At 40.1% G+C, this 13,342-nt stretch overlaps 1 protein-coding gene across 5 annotated transcripts in view; it reads right to left on the bottom strand.

Moving 5' to 3' along the window:
• The window catches only part of KATNAL1 (katanin catalytic subunit A1 like 1), a 119,316-nt gene extending 107,003 nt beyond the window's left edge, over nucleotides 1-12,313 (bottom strand). For 2 of the 5 annotated variants that reach the window (XM_066258920.1, XM_066258919.1), the window contains exon 1: nucleotides 11,227-11,320. The gene's annotated coding sequence lies outside the window, so the exon portion shown is untranslated. Of the gene's footprint in view, nucleotides 1-10,975; nucleotides 11,195-11,226; nucleotides 11,321-11,584 lie in introns of those variants that run through there. The other 3 variants (XM_066258921.1, XM_066258923.1, XM_066258924.1) reach the window with 3 other exon arrangements.
• Between the last annotated feature and the right edge of the window lie 1,029 nt (nucleotides 12,314-13,342).

The following is a 13,342-nucleotide window of genomic DNA, read 5'->3' as shown; positions in this document are numbered from 1 at the left end:
CAGGGCAAGAAAAATCTTATTTTAAAACCCCTTTAGGCCCTGGCCGGTTGGCTCAGCGGTAGAGCGTCAGCCTAGCGTGAGGAGGATCCGGGTTCGATTCCCGGCCAGGGCACACAGGAGAAGCGCCCATTTGCTTCTCCACCCCTCCACCGCGCTTTCCTCTCTGTCTCTCTCTTCCCCTCCCGCAGCCAAGGTCCATTGGAGCAAAGATGGCCCGGGCGCTGGGGATGGCTCTGTGGCCTCTGCCTCAGGCGCTAGAGTGGCTCTGGTCGCAACATGGCGACGCCCAGGATGGGCAGAACATTGCCCCCTGGTGGGCAGAGCGTCGCCCCATGGTGGGCGTGCCGGGTGGATCACGGTGGGACGCATGCGGGAGTCTGTCTGACTGTCTCTCCCTGTTTCCAGCTTCAGAAAAATGAAAAAAAAAAAAAAAAAATTAAAAAAATTAAAAAATAAATAAATAAAATAAAAATGATCTTTTAAAACCCCTTTATGTGAATTACTATGTTGTTTCCTTTGAAGTATGAAGGAGTGGTTTATATTAACAAAGGAGACACTGTAGCAACCCAGAAATACCCTTCTGGAAAGCAGCAGTAATTATGAAGCAGAATATAGAGGTCTTTTCCTAAAATTCCCAATATGCATATACTTTCTGGGTCCTAAGTCCAACTGCTAAAACTTTTAAATCTAGTATTTTAACCTTACATTTCTATTACCAATTTTTCTTTTTAACAGTATTCCTTTTGTAATTTAATTTTCCTGGGTTTGATATTTTAATTGTTTTATTAAATGACATTTAGTTTTTAAAAAAAAATTTTTTATTGGTTGATTTTAGACAGAAAGAGGAAAGGGGAGTGAGGGAGAGAAGGAGGGAGAGGAGGGGAGAGAGGGAAAAAGACAGAGAGAGGGAGAGAGGTATTCATTTGTTGTTCCACTTAGTTGTACATCTAATGGTTGCTTCCTGTGTGTGCCCTGACCAGGATCAAACCCACAACCTTGGCATTTCGGGAGGATGCTCTACCCAACTGAGCTACCTGACCAGGGCCAACATGCTTTTTTTGAAAGGTGAGTCTTATAAATTGAAATAGCTGAGTTCCTTGATGGTTGTCATATTTATACTAAAGTACCTGTCACAAAATGCACCAAAACCTAGAGCATTAGCTTTACTTGAGTTTGTATTAATATAATTGTCAACTCATTCACAATTTGTGCAATACTGAAAGTACGTAGTGACTGAGACTGAGTTGTCAATAAAAAAATATAGTCTAAAAAGAAAACTAAATGGACTGAGGAAATGGCGGATTTGACACAGATGAAAGAATCAAGAAATCAGAAGATAGAGCTGTAGAAATTTGCCAAAATGCAGCATGAAGATAAAGTAAGCAAAAATAAGAAATGGAGAAAGAACAAAGAGATGGTCCATCATATATATATAAAGGTCTACCGGAAAGTTCGTTTTTGGAATAAAACAAAATACAAATTTTTCTTACCGTCAATAAACTTTACTAAATAATATAATTGCCGACCTGACCTGTGGTGGCGCAGTGGATAAAGCGTCGACCTGGAAATGCTGAGGTTGCCGGTCCGAAACCCTGGGCTTGCCTGGTCAAGGCACATATGGGAGTTGATGCTTCCAGCTCCTCCCCCCTTCTTTTTCTCGGTCTCTCTCTCCTCTCTCTCCCTCTTTGTCTCTCTCTCCTCTCTAAAAAATGAATAAATAAAATAAAAAAATAAAAAATAATAATAATATAATTGCCATTATTATTAATGATTTCTTGCCAGCATGAGGGCAATTTGTATATCCCATTCTTGAAAAATGTTTTATCTGTTGATGTGAAAAATTGAACTAGTGCTTGTTTGATATCTTCTTCATTTTTGAATTTTTTGCCCTTCAAAAAATTTTGTAAGGACAAAAACAAGTGATAGTCGGAGGGTGCTAAGTCCTGGGAATATGGTAGATGAGACAGACATGCTTCTGTAGCATTTCTTCCTTACTGAAATTCGTAAAAATTACAGTGGCGTAAATGAACTTTATCAGTAGCCATGGGTACACTATCGCTTCACACATAAGACTAATGTGAATCAACTTTTAGTTAATTTGCTACGTCAGTATGTATACATTAAGTGATAAAAATAGAGAGGCACACATGCACCAAATAAACGTGCTTACGGAGCGAAACTTGTGATAGAAACTGACAGAACTTTCCGGTAGACCACATATATATATATAAAAATGAATTCTAGAAGGAAAAAGGAGAAGCAATATTCAAGTATATAGTGGTAAAGGAACTTCGAAAATCTATAAAGACATATTATTCTCTATTCCAAAATAAATAAAAATACGTCTATACCTAGAGATAATGTAGTAAAACTGAAGAATGCTAAGAGCAAGAAAGAAATAATATATTGTCTACAAAGGAAAGATAATATATTGAGAGTTAACTCTTCAAAAGAACATGGGAAGCCTGAAGATAGTGGAGCATTCCCAAGTGCTAAAGGATGGGACAGGGGGAGAATGCCAACCTAGAATTTTATACTAAGCTAAGCTATTCAAGTGTGAAAGCAACATAAAAAATTCAAACAGAAAAACATAGGTGTGAGTCCAGGCACCACAAACTTTTAGTTGTGATTACAGATAAATCATGTAATTTCGCTAGGCCTCAGTTCCACATCTATAAAATAGGAAAAATAATACTTACTATCATAAGGTTATTGTAAAAATTGAATGTGATAACATTTTAACATCATTCCTAGCACATAATGAACACTAAATCAATGTAAGCCATTATTTTACCCTACATTCAACACTAACATAGACATTTGGGACAACTTAAATTTTTCCTCAAAAAGACACCAAATAAACTAACCCAGTTTTCACTATAAATTCCAGATGCTATACAATAGCTTTAATTACTTTCAATCATAATCTTGAAATATAGAAGGTTTTTAAAATCTCATTTAATAAAAATAAAAAGTTTCTAGGATGTTTAAAAGCTCAGGTTTATTTTGAGTTTATCATATATTCAAGATTGATCTAAGTACAGTAGTATCTTTTCTTTGAGTTCTAGACTCAAAAGAAAAAGAACAACTCAGTTCAAGTTTATAGTCAGATCAAAAACTACTGTTTAATTTGGTCCTAAATAATTCTGACTTCTTTTTTCCAAGACTCAGATCTAAATAAAGCCCTGGTTCCAACCTATTTCTCCAGCTATATCTCCAACTACACTCTTTTCTCCTTTAAATCTACCCCCCCCCCCCACAGCACACACACAGGTTTATCTCCCAACCTACTTGGATTTTTAATCCCATATCAATACTAAGGCACAGCCCTGGTGGGCAGCTCTGTGGTTCAAGCATCAACCCAATACACCAAGGCTGCAGATTCAACCCCCAGTCAGGGTGCAGACAGACATATCGGTGTGTCTCTCTCTCACAGTAGGCTAATTTATTGCTGTTAAAACATATTTCAAGATGCAATAATTTGAGCAGTTGTGGTTATATATATTTTAAACTGCTTGTATCATATTTATAGTAGTCACTGTGTGAAATAATCTGGACCACCAATAAATAATTTTTTAAATACTAATTTAAATATTTAAGACAATATTAAAGAAAACTAAAATACATCCAGAACCCAAAACTGCTTAAGCTGTCATTAATAATTTTTAATGAAATAGCAATATTTATAAAATTCTTTTGTCTCCAGAGTCTAATGGTTTTTAAATAGCAAAAAAACCATTTTTTCAAGCTAAATTTTTGTTAGTGATGTTCAATTCAGTTATAATACATGAGGCTTAAGAAAAGATTTCTGCTTTATTTTCAGTCTCACACTTTCATATTTCTCTCATATTGCTTCTTTTACTTCTATGAATTGTAAATTCCTAAAACTAGATATTTATTCTAGAAATAATGAAGCAGCCAATACTACAGCAAATGAATAAAACAACACAACAAATTAAGCCTGGTTTTCATCATTTTGTTCCACATTTAATTCTACCAATGTTGAGGCTCTACACATATACTTATTATTATTGATTTTAGAGGAAGAGGAAAAGAGAGAGAGAAACATCAACATGTCATTCCAGGTTGCACTCCCCAAATGACTCTTGTTTGTGCCCTAACCAAGGACCAAACCTGCTACCTTGGCATATCAGGACAAAGCTCTAATGACTAAGCTACCAGGCTAGGGCTATTCACATTTCTTTTAATGCTTATGCAAATCACCAAAGTCCACTTCATTTCACACAATGACTATTATAAATACAAGCAATTTAAACACATAACCACACCTACTCAAATTATTGCATCTTGAAATATGTTTTAACAGCAATAAATTAGCCTATTGTGTGAATACTCATCACCAAAATAGTCAGCTCCCAACGCCTCCCATCTCTTTGTGTTGGCTGATATTTTCAAGGACTGCAGCTTACCATGAATAATGGAGAATATGACTTACTCACAAACCCAGACATGACAGGAGAATGTCTGTAGCAATGAAGCCTTTTCATTTGTTTCCTTACCTGAGCTCATATCTCAAATACTTGAGAAACAGAAAAATAACTGTCCATGCAACATAAAAGAATCTAGATAGATAATTCTAAGACCTTAAATGTTTCTCAGAAGTAACCATCACAATAATTTCTGCCCATGTACTAAAGTCCACTGGTATTTTAAAACATTAGAGAAGATGAAAAAATGTTTATCATCTACCACTTTGTCTCAAGATGGCATCTCAAACTAGAAATCTGAAGTGTATAAAATACCCTTTTAGCAAGAAAATAATAGTGACAGAATTTACCGAATGCTTACTCCACATAAGGCAATGTGATAAAAATGGCTTACTAGTCATTATCTCACTTAACTCTCATTCACCACATTACTAATTAAAATGGTTATACCCCCATTTAATAAAAGAGGAGGCTGAGGCTTCAAAGACTCTCTACACTTGCCCAGAGCCCAGATTTGCATCAATATGTCTAACACAAAGCTTGACCCTACTGCCCATTATGCTCTACTGCCCCAAATGTCTTCAAAATATATCAACTCCTTCAGTTGTACATCAAATCAGAAAAAAAATTAAGCTAATTAGTAGAGACAAAATAATGTATTTTGCTCAAGGTGTCTATATAATTAAATAGTATTGCTCCTTAATTTCATAGTTATTTGAATAATATAACACAAAACCTTTCAAAACCATCAGCTTCATATTACTTTATCAAGTACTCTTGAAACAAGTAATTTTCTTATCATATGTATGAACTCATACATTCTTCATCCATTCTACACTATTTGGTATGCACCTATCCCATTTACCAAATACCTATGGTTATATAAGAAACTATGTAAGGCCATGTGGAGTTACCAACCCAGTTCTTGACTTCAAAGAATATAAGCCGGTAATAATGGAGGAAATAAGAGGAATATTTTCAAAAACCTATAATCACATCAAGAAGTATGAGTTCAATACCTCTCCAATCCATATTCTCCCATAAGTAAATAAAAAAATGAAATACAGTTGTGATCAGGTAACTCAGTTGGTCGGAACACCATCCCAATACACAAAGGTTGCTGGGTTTGATCTTCGGTCAGCACACATACAGAAACAGACTGATGTTTCTCTCCCTTTCTTTCCCTCTAAAATCAATAAATAAACATTTTTTTAAAATAAAAATTAAAAAAAGAAAATACAACCTCATTTACTTCCTCTTCCTACCTCCTAATGCCAAAGAAAAAAATGAAAAGAAGGGAAAACCATCAGAACAAAAAGAACACAAATATAAAGACACTGATGGGAACAGAGAAATAGAAAATAACAAGATACTGAAATACAACAAATAAAATTATGCTGTTTGTTCTTGAAACATGTGAAAGTTATGAAAGTTAGAAATAAAATAATTATACCACAACTAAGTATTGACTGAGCACTGATAGCTAGTGAGCTAGTGACATCACAGTAAAAATCAGCCAAGAAATGAGATAGAGACAGAAAATTGAAGAATTTGAGAGCTCGAATAACATAGTAGAACTTTGTTTCTTTGAAGATGAACCCAAGACAAAGACATTACTACTTTTCAGTTTGTTTGTGTTTTGTATTTTTCCGAAGTTAGAAGTAGGGAGGAAGACTCCCGCATGCACCAGACCGGGATCCACCTGGCATGCCCACCAGGGGGCGATGCTCTGCCCATCTACAGCGTTGCTCTCTCGCCAACAGAGCCATTCTAGCACCTGAGGCAGAGGCCATGGAGTCATCCTCATCTCCCGGGACAACTTTGCTCCAATGGAGCCTTGGCTGCAGAAGTGGAAGAGAGAGACAGAGAGAAAGAAGAGGGAGAAGGGTGGAGAAGGACATGGGCGCCTCTCCCGTGTGCCCTGGCCAGGAATCAAACCCAGGACTTATGCACACCGGGTCGATGCTCTACCACTGAGCAATGGCCAGGGCCAACATTACTACTTTTAATGGCCTGTAAAATAAACATTTTATAGTGTTTAAGGAAGCCCTATTTAAAAGAATAATTGATGAATCCTTTTATAGAGAAGATCATCATTGTTATAGAACTACTATCTGATCTACCTGCCTTATATGGTCAAGTAAAGTCCCAGAATGTGGCCTTCTGCCCAACAGAAATGACAGTCCTGTCACATTGTTGGTAAAGAGAGGGAGATGGGGAAGAGAAGGTGTTCAGTTGTTGAGTACTGAGGGTTTACTTCCATAAAACTGTCTAATCTTCCCAACAATGTTATAAAATAGACAGTTTTAACATCTTTTTGAGTATGGAAACAGGTTTGGAAACTTGCCTGTGATCACAGAATAGGGCAACAGATCTATCTGACCCTTCCTACTACACCACTCATTAACTGACCCCTGGAAAATGTTCTCTATAAAAGAATATAATTACACATGTTGAGAAAATAAAGTACAAAGTATTAATCCAAATGATCTGTAAGGGCCTACCTGGCTTTGCTGTGATATTAACACAAAATAGACAATAATGATCTAGTTAAGTGAATAAATCCAAAACTGTTGAGGAACTTCCCGATCGTAAGTTCCTGGCCTGGGTTCTCTTCACCTCAGTGGCACAACAGGTTTCCTCAAGATGCTAAGCTCTCCCTTAGGAGATCAATAAATCAAAATTTAAGAAAAATAATCACACAGCCTCATGGTTTGCTGTCATTGAAAATCACTGAATTCTAGCCCTGGCAGGATAGCTTGGTTGGTTAAATCAGGGGTCCCCAAACTTTTTACACAGGGGGTCAGTTCACTGTCCCTCAGACCATTGGAGGGCCGGACTATAAAAAAAAACTATGAACAAATCCCTATGCACACTGCACATATCTTATTTTAAAGTAAAAAAACAAAACGGAACAAATACAATATTTAAAATAAAAAACAAGTAAATTTAAATCAAGAAACTGACCAGTATTTCAATGGGAACTATGGGCCTGCTTTTGGCTAATGAGATGGTCAATGTGCTCCTTTCACTGACCACCAATGAAAGAGGTGCCCCTTCCAGAAGTGCAGTGGGGGCCGGATAAATGGCCTCAGGGAGCCGCATGTGGCCCGCGGGCCGTAGGTTGGGGACCCCTGGGTTAAATCATCATCCCGAAGTGCAGAGGTTGCCGGTTCAATCCCTAGTCAGGGCAAACACAGAACAGTTCAATGTTCCTGTCTCTCTCTCCCTTCTGCTCTCTCTAAAATCAATAGAGTGAATATTTTTTTAAAATTACTAAATTCTAAGCTCAGTTCCCTTTCCACCATGACTAAACCAAATTCCCACTACTCCTTTCCTAACCCGAATCTCTTCCTCACCAGTTGACCTTATTCCCACCTACCTCTTAGAAACCATAAGGTTTGTATTTACTAGCTCATCTTTCATGACCCAACCTATAAACATCCCTGTCTATTCTTACTTTTTCTCTTTCTCAGTGTATCTCTTCTCCTATCAATACTAGCACTCTGCCTAGGAACACAGCTAGCACTTAGTTGATATTTATGAAATGCGACCAATTCTTTCATCCTGCTCGTCCCACCCTTTCCCTCATATATAGATGAAACAAAATTGGTTATATTTATTCTTCAACCTAGGTGATAGCTACATGGGGGCTCATTCTACTTCCTTTTGATATTACAATATTATAGAAAATTTTAAACTTTTTTTTTTCTCAAATAGCCAATGCTCAGATTCTTCCTATTTGCAAAGTTTAGAAGTGATTTGGAGCCACCAAACTCACTAGACACCCTTCAATCTTCACCTTACTTGCCCTTTCTGAAACATCGGATACTCTAACCAACTCCTTGCTTATTCACCTTCTCCTTTGTCCTTTGTTATGTGTGCTCTCTGGGGTTCTTCTCTGCCTCCTAACCTTCCGTATCCTGTGTCAGCTCTTCTCCCCTTTCCTCTCACAAATGCCCCAGCACACGCACACACAATGGCAAGTGCACACACCATAAAAGCTGCTCTTTGTAAGAGTTCCATATTTAAACTTTTCCCTTTTTCATTTCTACACATCCTTTGTGAGCTGGTCCATTCCCTCCTATAACTTCACTATACTGATATTAATGCAAACTCTGACCTCCCTCCAGCCCTGAGTTCTCTCCTGAACTCCAGATCCAAATGCATCCTTACCTGAATACCCCACAGGAACCTTGAACAAATACTCAAAACTGAACTGATTTATCTTTCATCTCCACAAAAACCTGTTCCTCTTCACCTCAATCAATGGTTTCATGATCCTGTCACTCATTCTAGCCAGAAAACTAGGAATCAGTTGTCTTAGGATTCCAAATCTTTCTAGCCCCCAATATCCAAACTCTTAAGCCACATCAATTTAACCTCTTAAATATTTTTACAATCCAATCCATCTCTTTCTATAACTTCAACTGCTTAATTCAGACTCTCTTTATTTCTCTACTGGACTTTATTGTTGCTATTGTTCTAAAAGAGGTTTCTCTAACCAGTCTAACCTATTCTCCTCTAGGGTCATTTTCCACAGTGGTGCTGGAGTTTTCTTTCTAAAACACAAACCCAATAACCCTACTACGCTTCAACTTTTTCAGTGGTCACCCTGTGTTTAAGAGAAATTCTAAACTCTGTACCAGGGTACCAAGCACTTCAAGATCTGGCCTCTCTAACTACCCTTGCATATATTTTGAGATTTGGTTATCAAAATGACCTTGAGTTCCCCAAATACAAAGCCCTCAAAATCTATCCAAAAAGCATGTTGTCCCATTTGCCCAGAATGACTTTTCTCATCCTCTCTCCAGTGAAAATTAACTCAGCATTTTTTATTGAATTTATTGGGCTGGTTAATAGAATTATTATATATAGGTTTCAAGCAATACACGTCTGTGATAATCTGTACATTGCATTGTGTGCCCACCACCCACAGTCAAACCATCCTCATCACATCATACTGGAGACTTGCCCTGATATCCTTAGACAGAGTCAGGATCTTTCTATCAATGTGTATAGAGAATGGCACTAGTGGTTGAAATCCTGACTTACAGAAGACTCATGTGGGTTAAAATCCCAGGTTCACATCTTATCACCTATGACTTTGGGCAAGGTCTCTGAAGTTTGTTTCTCATCTCTAAATTACAGTAGCTACTTCACAAGATTGTGAAGATTCAGTAAGGGGCTGTATACAAAATATGTTTAGTCTGACCTGTGGTGGCGCATTGGATAAAGTGTCAACCTGGAAAAACGCTGAGGTTACCGGTTCAAAACCCTGGGCTTGCCTGGTCAAGGCACATATGGGAGTTGATGCTTCCTGCTCCTCCCCCTTCTCTCTCTCTCTCTCCCCTCTCTCTATAATGAATAAATAAAAAAAAAAATATATATATATATATATATATATATATGTTTAACAGTGGCTCACACAGAGGAAGTAGGCAATAAATGTTAGTGTTACATTACCATTTATTCCCACTCGGAGCTTCCACAGCAACTTGCACCCATCTCTATCGCACTACTGTGATGACGTCACTCTTCCCCATGCAGGACACACTTCTATTATCTCTATATTACCACGACCTGTCATAATGACTGGCACATAATGGTTTTTTAATAAATCTTGAATGAATAAATAAAATACTTCAAATCCCTACACTATACAACAGAAGGCTTCACTTTCTTCAAATGGTCTTATTAAACCTCCTTCCATTCCCTCCTACAAAATTGCAACTTTAAGTAAAATTCAGAGACCAACTTCATTTTAATTGAGAGAAAAGGAATTTTATATTGGCTTTATGCTGTTTTATTGTTTAAACACACACATATGCAAAATAAGCACACAATTCTACCAACAATTTCCCAACATACGACATAAAATACAAAATTTCTAGGATGGTTATATGCCTACTGAAAACATGTTAAAGGGTCATCAAGGAAGGCTGCCTGAACCCATGTCAGTGTCCTTACCACCAATGCCCGAGCCAACTCTAGGGACTAAACTGTACTCCAGAGCATTAATAAAAATAATAATAGAAGATGGCGTTTTTCATTCTGAAAACATACTTCTGGAAAATTCTAAAAATCGCTGGACTAATCAAAGAAAATATTACTACTCACTGCTAACAAACAAAAAAGATAAGTCAGTGTTTTAAAAATTACTAGTACTGTAATTTAAAGTTGAACTAATCTTCAAAATAGAATTAAAATATGTGTAGGCACTGTTCAAGCTAGGATTGGGCGTAACTCATTTTGCAATTCTGACCCTCAATAAATAGAATACAAAAATACCTAAAACCTATATAAGTTTAGAAACTAATGTAACCTCAATAAAGTCGACAAAAAATAATTTTAAAAATGTTTAAATAAAATGCAAAACGGCAAAAAACTTTAGATACTACTATATAATGGTTATCTTTTATCCTCTTCTACATTTAACTTTGACATCAATGCCCTTTGAGTCATTATTAATCAATGGGTTTAAATACGCAAACACCTCTGAGCAACTGCAGAAGAACCATGACTACCTAAAAATAAACGCAGGAGGGAGAAAACAGCCTGATGAACAGAACTCGCGGGTCTCACAATAAGCGTGTGCCATCCATCCGTACGGTCCTGCATCAGGAGGCAGCGACCGGGGCGGGTCCGGTTCCGCAGGCCCACCGCCCCCTGCGGGCTGGCGGCTCCTCCCTGAGCCTACGCTAGGCGCCGGCCCCCGGAGAGGGCAGAGCCGGCAGCCGGGGCGGGCCCTAAGGCCGGGCAAGAAGTCAGATCTCACCTCCACTTCCCTTTCCTAGCGCACTGAGGCCGGTTCCGCGACCACTCAAGAGCCTCCCACCACAAAGAGGTTTTTCTTTCAACGTCCGCTCAAACTTTATGTCTCTCCCAACCATCGGGGCCGCTGGGCTTTGTAGTTCACCCGGCTAGACCGCCCAGCCAAAGCCGCGCGCCTGAAGAGCCACTAAACTACAATTCCCACAATGCCCCGCGAGGTCCGCGGCTCTCCCACTCCTCTGGCGGCGGCCGGCGGTAGAAAACCAGCTGTGGGGGCAGGTTGCGACTGTCACCCTGAACGCCGCACGGCCTGCTTTCTCGCTCCCGCCCCATCCCCCGCCCTTCTCTCTCAGACGCATTACCCAGATGCCGCACGTCAGTCGAGTTTTGGTGGTACGAACTAGGTTGGTTGTGGGTGGGGCTTGGCCGCCGCCGCTGAGTCCGTTAGTTCAAGACCTGCGTGAAGGGCGGTGGCGCGGCGTGCGGTTGCCATGGCAGCGTGGGCTGCGCAGCGTCGCTGAGGGGGCTCGGAGTCAGCTGGAAGGAGGAGCCTGGGGATCCGGCACGCTGGCGGGCGGGGAGGGAAGGTTGTGAGAGGGTACTTCTGAGCGGCAGGGAGCCGGTGACATGGAGGAGGATGGGTGACAAATTGAGCTCTTCGGCCACCCGAAGAGCCCTGCCAACGACCTTCCCCGAGGCAGAACGCGTGTCCTGATCCCACGACTGAGCTAGTGGAGGCTGCTGGATTCCGAGAGGGTGTCTGCGTCATCAAAGGAGGGAGCCGGGCCGCCCTACCTGCCGCCCACTGGGGCGCCCAGCAAGCTCAGCCCGAGGCCCGTTTGCAGCCTGAACCACCTAAATGAGGCTGCTCACCCCTATAATAGCATTTGTGACCTTTCATGCCTTCTTCCTGCCCTGTTTTGAGCAGGGGTAGAGAAGGGAATCTTAGTAAGGTGTAATGCATACAACGTTTAGGATGATTCAGGAGATTTGAGAAATTGCAAATGGCATGAGTTTCCCTTGCATTTTGATCTGTAATGTTTGTGGACTTCCCATCCAAGCTCAGAGATGCTGTAGGGCAGGGGTCCGGAACCTATGGCTCATGAGCCAGATGTGGCTCTTTTGATGGCTGCATCAGGCTCGCAGACAAATCTTTAATAAAAAAAATAATGTTAAAAATATAAAACATTCTAATTTTTACAATCCATTCATTTCCTACTGCTCATGTTCATGGTTGCAGGTGGCTGGAGTCAATCACAGCTGTCCTCCGGGGCAACACCAAATTTTTATTGGATAATGCATTGTTGGGCAGATAAAATATATTATGCTCACTTTGTTAAAGATGGCGCTGCCCACGTGGAGGCCATCACCCAGGTGATATTAATGTGTGTTGGGGGCGGGCTGTGGGCAGACAGAATCCTTATAGCCTGGGGCTTGGTTTTGGGATTAAGCCTTTCCCACCCTTTTTGATGTGGGGTGGTACAATCCCATCATGTCTCTGATAAATGACTTTGTATTAGAGACTTCCCTATTTTGTATATTGGATTAAAGGTTTTGATTTCTACACTATAAAATGGGGGCAGAATGGGAGCTTGCTGTCTTGGTTCCTGAGATTAGCATTAGAGAGCAGAGAAAGCCCATATGGAAGAGACCAGGAGAAGCAGCCAAGATGGTGGAGTGTTGAGTGAGAAGCCAGTTTGTGCAGAGTTTGTGCAGGGAGAAGGAAGGAGATGGGGAACAGAGGTGAAAAAGTTTGGTAGGCTAGAAACCTTTGAGTTTGTGAGCACTGAATGTGAGTGGGTTTTGGAGCCCAGTGTGTGTTTTTACTTGCCTGCCGGGTGCAAGCTAGGATTAAAATGATGGCCCACCAGCTTTTGGCTCCATTGTTTCTTTACCGACTGTCCGAATCCAATGCAAACCTGCATGGGCCAGGCTGCTGTGATGGTGGCCCTGGCTACTGGCTTTACATGCATAATATACATGGGTCGTTGTATGGCTCTCACGGAATTACATTTTAAGATATGTGGCATTTATGGCTCTCTCAGCCAAAGTTTCCCGACCCCTGCTGTAGGGAGAGCCAGGCAAACTTCCCTGTACTCTCAAGGCGCTTTCTGCACAGC

This window comes from Saccopteryx bilineata, chromosome 2 (assembly GCF_036850765.1).
Source record: "Saccopteryx bilineata isolate mSacBil1 chromosome 2, mSacBil1_pri_phased_curated, whole genome shotgun sequence".
NCBI classification, from domain to species: domain Eukaryota; kingdom Metazoa; phylum Chordata; class Mammalia; order Chiroptera; family Emballonuridae; genus Saccopteryx; species Saccopteryx bilineata.
The sequence above is the reverse complement of the archived record's forward strand: the minus strand, read 5'-3'. Positions and strand labels throughout refer to the sequence as shown.